Here is a 9,803-nt window from a genome sequence, read left to right as displayed (position 1 = left end):
TAGTGTCACACTGTTACAATCATTGATCTCATATGGGACTATATCATCATTTTATCAGAGACTCAGTCATACATTTGGTAATGAAAAAAACAACAATTCTGTAAAACAGGCAATATAAAAATAATATAGCTAGCAGTATTAGTAAGGTCATAAGTAAGCACTTAAGAACTTCCATTAGGTGAAGCCCAGTATATCCCAGGTCATCTGACTTAGCCTGTTCTGTACCAATCCTTATCTTTAAAGGAAATTATATATTGGCACTGTACATAAGGCACCCAGCCCAGTTTCCTAGTGTTACTAGACTGATTATCTTTAGTATGATTTAATTGTTCCCAACACAGAGGAGCCTTTAAACTTAAATTACCATAGCCTGGTGTTACCTACATAAATCCATCCCATAATTGTGGGAGATTTTATTCCTTGGCTGAAATGTTGCTTGTTGCTTTGATTGAGCTTGAGTAAGAGAGGAAAATTCATATTTATGGCCAGGGTCAGAGCAGGCATTATTAATTGGCCAGGTGAAGGGATTCCATCTTGTAATATCAATATCAGTGGCTTGAACAGGACTAAAAGTTTTTCTTTTAAAATAAATTCCTAAGAGCCAACCAGTTAGACCCTTGGAGTGGAGAAATCCACCAAGGTAACCCAGAAGTGCTAGACACAGGTAACTAGCCACAAACCCAACAACTGGACTGATTTTTAAGACTAGCATAAGATGGTGCCCATGGTAGAAAAACATTTGATTCATATGCAAAGGTCCAAGAAGTCAAGAAAACATTATAATACGAGTCAGGTCGAGGATCTTGGGCTAGCTGTCTGCTTCTGATGTTGTCTTCTTCTTGTTCTAGTAGGAGTGTAGTTTCTCCTCTGTTGGAGCATTGTTTTAAGGTGAGCCTTAGTAAATACAGACCTCCATTAACAAAACTGGAATTTAATGTTCACTGAAACATAATCTTTTTTTCTCTCTAAAATTACCCTCATTTTTATCAAATATAACCAAATTAAGATTAATTTTTTGCAAAATAAGTCTGGTCTCAATAAACTTGATCTGATGATTTATATAAACTACGATTGATCATATAGGCCTTTTTTTTTTTTTTGCTTTGCTGAAACTTTTATAAGAAGTCTCAGACTGAACTTTTAAAAGACCTCTCAGGGCTAGGAAAGTCATGCCAAGGTCTTGTCACAGATTTTGCCTGACAGATCTAGGTGAATTTCTCCATTTTCAAGGTCCCCAAAATACCTTAAGGTTTCTGTATGTGTTAGTGAGGTAGCCTTCCTAATTTATCTGTTAAAGCTGCTGGGAACCTAAGAGTTTCCAATCTCTGGAGGGAACAGATAGACAGAAAAGATAAATGTTTCAATTCTGCTTACAAAGGTACAATTTACCAAAATACTGTAAGTCATAATGAGTTTGAGGGAAAGGTTTTCCTTATACCTAGAAAACACAGATTCAAACCAGTAATTTTTCAGATAGAAACCATAGAAATTATAACCATATTCACCAGTTCACTCAGTCCTATGTAGATAATCCTTTTTGTTAACAGTTTTATAAAGCCATCAGGTTTCCCATTTGAATTCTTCAATTTCTTACCCAGTTCAGCATTATGGTCTGAAAGTCAGAAACTTGTATTTATCCAAAAGTCCTTTCTATAAATCTTCTTGAAGAGGAGGCATTTTTGCTAAGGCATTTGAGTGAAACCGTGTCTACGAATGACAAAAAGACTTAAAAAGGCAGAGAAAAAAAAAAAAACCTGATTACAATTCAATCAACAAAGAAACTTGGTTACTTCTGTGACATACAACACTTGCAGATAATAACTAGAATTATGATTGATAATATTTTACCAGGACATATCAGAACATATTTAGGAACTCCACATAATTTCTAGAATATCTATATTAGTGACATTTACCAAACAATATAACCTAAGGGGATTTATTACTCATTTGACAATACTTCCCATGTAATTTAACATACCAAATGACCTTAATTAGTTTAATATCCTCTTTGGGATGTTTCAGGAGCCCTTTGAAGCATCCCAAAGTTAGCTAGAGGTCAAAAGGACTTCATTAGAATTTAATTTTGGAAGTTTTGTCAAAAAAAATATCAAAAGGATTTAGCATACTCAGTCAGATAGGATCATAGATCACTGTGAAACAATAGTTACTCACGTAGCTAAAGTAACAATAAAAGATTTCAAAGACAAATACAGAACAGATCACTTAAAAGGTCACAACACTAGAATTTCAAGTTACCAAAATCTGGAGAGACTATTTTTAGATAGACATTCTTTTTTTTTTTTTTTGTGGTACGCGGGCCTCCCTCTGTTGTGGCCTCTCCCGTTGCGGAGCACAGGCTCCGGACGCGCAGGCCCAGCGGCCATGGCTCACGGGCCCAGCCGCTCCGTGGCATGTGGGATCCTCCCGGACCGGGGCGCGAACCCGTGTCCCCTGCATCGGCAGGCGGACGCGCAACCACTGCGCCACCAGGGAGGCCCTAGATAGACATTCTTAAACATAATTCTTCCTATAGAGTTTACCTAAAAGCTCTTCCCTCATTTGCATTTAATTCACTTATAAAAGTTCATCATACGAAGTTATTTTTCTTGCTGACAAATTTGCAACAGATATAATAAGATCTTATTTAACTTTTATTAAACCTAGGTACAATAAGGGTATTACACTTAATGTTGTTGACTCTGAAGACATGTATATATTAATTAGATCAACAAGCTTCTACATTAACACCAGATATTAATTTAATACTGAATATTTCCCAGTTCACGTGAACCTGAAATTAATTCTGGCAAGTTACCTTCTGTATTTTTCAGAATTTATATAAGCGCTTAATTTTCTTTGAGCCAATTAAGTAGAGCTCATTGACAAATCAATTTTGATAATACCATCAAAGGTAAAGACAAAGATAATGCACACATAAACACATAGACAGACACTACAAGAGATCTCATAGCTTCGTTTTCTAAACTTAGTCATGAATCAGATATTACAATATAAAACTCACTAGTTTGTAAATAACTGTTGGAATAAGTAAAATGCTAAAAGGCTTCTTCCCCATTTTTTTCCCTCATCTCAGAGATGGTCTAGGTAAGATAAGTGTTCCTGAGAGCCCTGGTGTCAAGGTACAGGGAGAGAAAATTAAGTTATCCTAGTAGGACTTGTTCCTCAGGGTCAGAATTCTGAAAAGATGTTTTTATCAAGCCTGCCTCTGTGTATGCAAAAAGAACCAGTTTTGGAATTTTCAATAGTTTTACCTAAACCAATTTTCTCTGGAGTCTAAATAATATGGTGACCACACAATGTTATAATAAAATATCATCTCTTTCTTAGTCACAGGCTCATAACTAAAATCTTTGCAGTCAGACAGAATTCACCCAAGAGGGCTTTGCAGTGGAACAGAACCAGAATTTCCCATTTCACAAGGCAGAATGGCCATCACAAATCACAACACAGAACACAAAGTATAAAACACAAACAGGCAAGGCGGTCCTAATCAGACACTCCCTTAAATGCAAGATCGCAGTCTCTCAGAAAACCTCCTACAGAGACACAGAACTTCAGATCTGAGTGCTGACAGAGTAAATGGAAATATCTCAGGTCTTCAAAGATTTCAAACGGAGGAAAGGAGGCCAGGTTGAAAGAAGTGGGGAAGGGAGAGGGACAAAATGGGTGGCCTCATGGATGTCTCCTGCCACCGGTGGATGCCCAGGTGTTATGGGACTTTTCCCTGGGCTTCCAAGAAGGGAGAACAGGAACTCAGCCCTACCAGAAATCAGAAAACAGATACAAGATACCAGCCCAGAATTTGAGCTCTCTGTCCACCAGAGGTGATCAGGCTCCGACCCTCAGATCAGGATGAGGCCATTCAACCAGACTCCTGCATCCAGGACCAGTTCAGAAGAAAAAGGTGTAGGATAGGAGAGGTTGAAAACAGGAAAGGGAAAGGGAAGGGGAAAGAGGTCAACAAAGTCTCTTGTTCCTTACCCATTCGGGGCACTCTGGCCAGTCGTCTGCACCAGAAGACCAGGGACAAAAGGGTCCCGGTAGCAGCCACTGGGTCTGGTCCATCATCAGGTGAGCTGGTCCCTGACTACCCCAAGTGGTCAGGATATCAGTCCTAGCAAAGAAGAAATCCTGCCAGACTTGCCATTTGTTGCAGGAAGGGGGGACCCTTTCCAGGGCTCGAGAGTAAGCTCCTGTCTAACACTCAGAAATGAATTGTCCGAGGAGACACACGTGCTGACAAAGCAAGAGACTTTATAGGGTAGGGGCGCCCGGGTGGAGAGCAGGAGGGTAAGGGAACCCAGGAGGACTGCTCTGCCACGTGGCTCACAGTCTCGGGTTTTATGGTAATGGGCTTAGTTTCCGGGTTGTCTCTGGCCAATCATTCTGACTCAGGGTCCTTCCTGGTGGAGCACGCATCACTCAGCCAAGATGGATTCCAGCGAGAAGGATTCTGGGAGGTTGGTAGGACATATGGACTGGAGTCTCCTCTCCTTTTGACCTTTCCCGAATTCTTCTGGTTGATGGTAGCTTGTTAGTTCTGCTTTCCTTACCAGGACCTCCTGTTGTAAGATAACTCATGCAAGTGGTTACTATGGTGCCTGGCCAGGGCGGGCAGTTTCGGTCAGTGGTTCCCCTAACATTTTGAGAGTTAAATGAGTTAATAAGTGCGTAGAACAGGGCCTGGGAAGGGAGTGAGTGCTTGTGTGGCTGTGAGGTTCCCTTCCCATGTCCACAGCTGAACCAAAGTCAGCCGCTGCTCAGTGACCTTGGTGATGAGGGCAGGGCCGGAGCCCCTTCTGACAGCAGGGAGTCACCTGTGCTCTCCTCAGGGCTCCCCCAGCTCCCTCTTGGGCCTCTGATGTGGCCCCCAAGAGATGGACAGAGACAGGGAGAGAGAGAGACAGAGGGAAGGGGACAGAAAGAGATAAAGACGTAGAGAAACCAGTCTCTGTGAGAGACAGAGACAGAGGCCCCAAGAGAACTGGTGTCAGAGTGTTCAGACAAGTAGGGTCCTGGAGGCCCGGTTTAGGGGGTCAGACCAGACTCTCCCTCTGCCTGAGGGAGCCTCCACTGCAGCCTGTGGCTTTCTGGGGCGAGCCAAGGGGCTACCAGGACCCCAGCCCTGCTAGTGCTGAGTTCCCATCCCCCAGCTCCACCTCACCTCCGACCCTGGGTCTGGTTTCTGGTGGAAATGGATCCAACCCACTTCCCTGCCATCCACTCTGTTCCATCACAAGGCTCAGATATTACCTGAAAAACTGGGTTTGCTTCTTGTTGGCTGTCAAGCCAAAGACACAGCCAAGGCAGAGATCGGGAGAAGGAAGGACTTATTACTTGCAGCCAGTAAGGAGAACACCGAGGATCTTTCCCAAAGCAGTGTCTCCCTGAGCAGCGCACCGGGGAAGTTTTAAGCTCAGGGTACATGCATGAAGGGGCTTGAGCAGAGGAGAACTCAGCACAGGATCGGGGCCAAGGTCGACAGAGTCCAAGCTTTAGTTGACTGAAGTCACGAGGGTCAACATCATCATTCCATCCTCCACCTGGGTGGAGGCCTTAGTCCCTGCAGAGCACAAAGATTGTGTCAGCTTGTTAGGTATATCCCAAGAGGAGGAACCAGGGCTCTGTTTTATCACTGACCTATTGTTTCTTGACTGCTTTTCCTTTGTTCCTGCATTCCCTGATTTCCCTTGAAATCGGTGATTACTGAGACTTATTCAAGAGCAAGCATTGCGGCCAACCTTAGATCACAGAATGGCTTAGGCCAAAATGGCTTCTCTTATGTCAAGAAAGCCTTCCTCGTTCTCTTTCTCCAGAGAAAGAGACAGACAAGCCCTCAGACTCACTCTTTCCAAAACCCACCTTGTTTCTTTGTCCCTCCACCTGGAAGGCCCTCTTCTTCTGACCCTGCATGTCAGTCTCTTATCATCAGCCCAGATGAAAAGTCACCTCTTCCAGGAAGCCTTCTCTGAACTATCCCCCTCCCCAATCAGGCAGGGCACCACCTCCAGGCTGCTGGCAACTGTCACACTCAAGACAGGTGTGGACCAAGCTACCTGCTCTATCATCTGACACCTTTTGCCTGAGTCCCACACTCTGGCCTTTGTACTGCTTGCCCGGCCCTGCTAACACTCCTGCGCCGACCTCCAACACAGCACTTCCGGGAGAGCCTGGGCTTACTGCAGTTACAGCACTATAGCTCTGTCTGGGTCTCCCTTCCTTAGAGCACTTGCTTACCAAGGCCGAGCTGACCTCCACCTAATCACATGCCACCTCATTGATAGGAAATCACAGTGCTTAGCCCTCTGCTTGCATTGACCCTCATATGACCCAATGCCTGTCCTTTCTGTCCCTGTAGGACCCATCCCCCCCTTGACTGTGAGCCCTAAAAGGGCAGGGTGTACCTGATCTTTGTCCCCCCAACTCCCCTCCTAGAGTAGGAGTCTGGTTTAGCCAAGTTCGTTTGCATTGAATCTAAAATCTATTCCTGTCCCATAAAAGAGGGATTATGCCTACAAGGTTCCAACACGGATTTCTTTTTTCCCTTTCCTGGTGGTTCCGGGACTAGCATGACAGGGCTTTTGTTTCATCCATCAACCTTGTCCCTGGCAGTGTTTCCCAGGAATCCTGAGCTGGTGAGGGCCGTGGGCCAGCTCTGGGAAAAGAATGAGCTTTCCTCCACTCCCTTGTTCTCAGCCCAACCTATTTACTCATTTTCAAGCCATTTCATGGGACTGATTGTTTGCTGATCCAAAAAAATGCATTCAGTGTAAAAATTTTTTTAATTCTGAAAACACAAAGACAATGGTAAAGGTCACCTATGATGACACAACTAAGAAATAAGCATTGTTACCATTTTGGTGCCTTTCCTTCCAGTATTTTTTCTAGATGGAAAAAATAATTTTTTAATACAAAATAGAATAAACTGTTTCCTTTTTCCCTTGCTGAGAGCCTTAGTTTCTCCATATTGTTTTGTGACAGCTGCCTGGTGGCCCACAATTTATTTAATAAATCCCCTGTCGATGGACATTTAAGCTGGTGTCACTTTATACATAATGCTGCAGTGCACGTCCTAACAGTTCATTTGTCAACATCATCAACCTCCTAGTTCCAAACCGTCTGGGGTCTACATGCTTGTGGGCAGCATACAGTTAACTTCTTCCACCTGGTAAGGGTTTCTGCAAAACAGCTCAAATGATATGGCTCAGAATATTACCTATAGCTCTCGAGGAGGAACTGCCAAAGGTCCGTGACTTTGTGTAATGGCTAAACTATTATTATTTTGTCTTGCTTCACCGTTTCCCTTTACTTCTGCATTTTCTTACTATTCTGATTAATTATACTCTTTGGAACTCAGGGAAAGGGCTAAAGTTTTCCTATAGACACGAGGCAGGCAGAGGACGTTGGGCGGGGGAGGGGGAATCTGTCCCAGGAAGGACACATGACATGCTGCTAGGTTACACTAATACTTCATTTTGCTCACACCACTGGGCGATTCCCTCAGACAGAACCTACACACACCCTGGGTCATGGATATGAGGCTTCCTAAGAACAAATTTGCCCTCGAGAAAAGGCCATCCCTCACTGTGTATTTACCAAGCTCCCTCTGCTATGAGCAAAGGTTATCAGAGCCAGCCTGGCCCACAGCATCCAGGAGCCCAACATCCTTATCTACCAGTTGGGGAGACTGAGGCCCAGAGATAAGGGATTAGCAAACTCTACATTGTATAGAGATTTTCTCCCCTCTGCAATCTCTCTGACATTTTGCAAGGGAATGCAAAATCTTCAACAAGGATGCAGGTGGGATGGAGAAGGGATATAGCATCTATATCGCTCATGGGAAACATTGCTAAAAAGCATCACAAATTCTTCTGCTAGTCCAGACACTTGAGAACATCTCCAACAGCCATTACCATGCAACAGGACTTGGCAAAACAAGTGAAGTGTTTCTGCCATTCTGGTGGCATCTTTGGTGCCAACAAAGAGCCTTTTTAAATTGAGGACTTGAGCCCATTCAAGTGAGTTTCTCAAGATGGCTTCCTTTTTGCCTTCTGAGATAGGAAGAGTCCACAAGTCCTCCTGATTTCCGCCTGTCTAACCCTGCCATGTCCTCGGAGACTCTTTCTGGTTTTCCACAGGACCACAGCTTTCTAGGAAGAGGATGCCCCTCATCCCAGCTGGAGGTGACGGGGTGGGCTGGGACAGAGGCGTAGAACATGGGCTCCAAAGTCAGACAGAAATGGGTCCAAATCCTGGCTCCACATTTTACAGCTGTGAGACCTTGGGCAAGTCACTGTCCTCCCCCAAGAGCCTTCTTCATCTGGAAAATAGAGGTGATAACACCTCTATTTTCTCCCTTCTGGGCCTTACTTTGCTGATTTGTAAACTGGAGATGGTCTTTTTCCACTCTGCCACTTTGCTGTGTCAGAGTGTATATCTTTGATTCAACAGCAAACTCTCTCCTCACCCCTAACTGAGGTTTCTACATACCTGTTTGGCAGGGGAGAGGAGATTCTCTCTCTCTCTCTCTCTCTCTCTCTCTCTCTCTCTCTCTCTCTCTCTCACACACACACACACACACACACACACACACACACACACACACACACACACACACCTTTCCCCCTCTCTGGCTCCATGCAGGAATGGAGCACAGGCTGGAAGGAGAGGAAAGGGGGCAGGAGAGGGTTACCTTGACTGATACTATTGCAAGATGGCCCCCTACTCTCTGGGGAGACAAAAACTGTTTACAGCTGAATCTCATGGGCACCTTCATGGGGGTGTTTCAAACCTCCGTGTCGGGCCTCCCAAGCTGCAGCTCCAGACGAGGGTAGAGCTTCCCCAATGGCTGACCGCCCTACATGTCACCCCCCAGTTCCTGGTTCTCTGGCAGCCTTTCCCCACTGCCCAGGGATGATAATGGGAAGGACTGAAACCAGCCCCATTCCAGATCCCTCTCCTGCAGGGTCCACACCAGGCCCTTGGAAACACACAGACACAGACACACACACACACACACACACACACACACACACACACGCTTTGAGCCTGTCCAGAAGGAGCAGAGAGCAGTAATGTTTCCCTCACGGAAGCCACTCTGCCCACAATGACATCAGCTCATCAACCTGTTCCTCTCAGGAAGAGACAGAATCCAGCCCGTCGCATATCCCAAGTCCAGGGTCACACCCCTCTAGGTGCGCACTAGGGGCAGACACCCCTGCTCTCCACGCTGAGACAGTGGGAGAAGGGACCACAGCTGCCTCCTAAGAAGTGTCTTCACCAGTCTGTCTCCTTTGCCCTCTTGACCCTTCTATCACCTCAGTCTCGGTCAGGAGCCTCCACGTGAGGGACCCAAGATCTGTGCCACTGCCTCTTGCCACCTGCTTGCACTGTGGTCTGGCTCTTCCTCTTGGTTTATAGCGTCCGTGGAAGTGTGGTGCCTCAGATGACACTTGTGTTTTGGGACGTGAGGACACTTATTGATGGGTAGTGGTCAGGTAGCTTGATGCAGATACTATCTCTGAATTAGGCCTTGAGGGTCCGTCATGTGAATATTTCAATAATAATAATAGCGTTTCCCATTTACTAAATTCTCTGATGTTCCAAGCATTTCACATTATCTTATATGACCCTCAAAACAGTCCCATTTTACAACTGAGGAAACAGAAGATCCCAGAGAGGAAGCCATTTCCCCACAGCCATACAACTGATAAGGCCCAGAATAGGGATGTATCCACGTCTGGTGGATTCCAGCTGCTTCCCCTGCCTGCTGCCCAGAC

General features: G+C 45.1%; 1 long non-coding RNA gene across 1 annotated transcript; it reads right to left on the bottom strand.

Moving 5' to 3' along the window:
• Nucleotides 1-412: 412 nt before the first annotated feature.
• LOC114487795 (uncharacterized) lies at nucleotides 413-4,544 on the bottom strand. The gene is made up of 3 exons (XR_003683223.2): nucleotides 4,006-4,544; nucleotides 1,595-1,725; nucleotides 413-894 (listed from the first exon to the last, which is right to left on the bottom strand). It is a non-coding gene; the product is annotated as an uncharacterized lncRNA (long non-coding RNA).
• Between the last annotated feature and the right edge of the window lie 5,259 nt (nucleotides 4,545-9,803).

This window comes from Physeter macrocephalus, chromosome 14 (assembly GCF_002837175.3).
Source record: "Physeter macrocephalus isolate SW-GA chromosome 14, ASM283717v5, whole genome shotgun sequence".
Lineage (NCBI taxonomy): Eukaryota > Metazoa > Chordata > Mammalia > Artiodactyla > Physeteridae > Physeter > Physeter macrocephalus.
The sequence above is the reverse complement of the archived record's forward strand: the minus strand, read 5'-3'. Positions and strand labels throughout refer to the sequence as shown.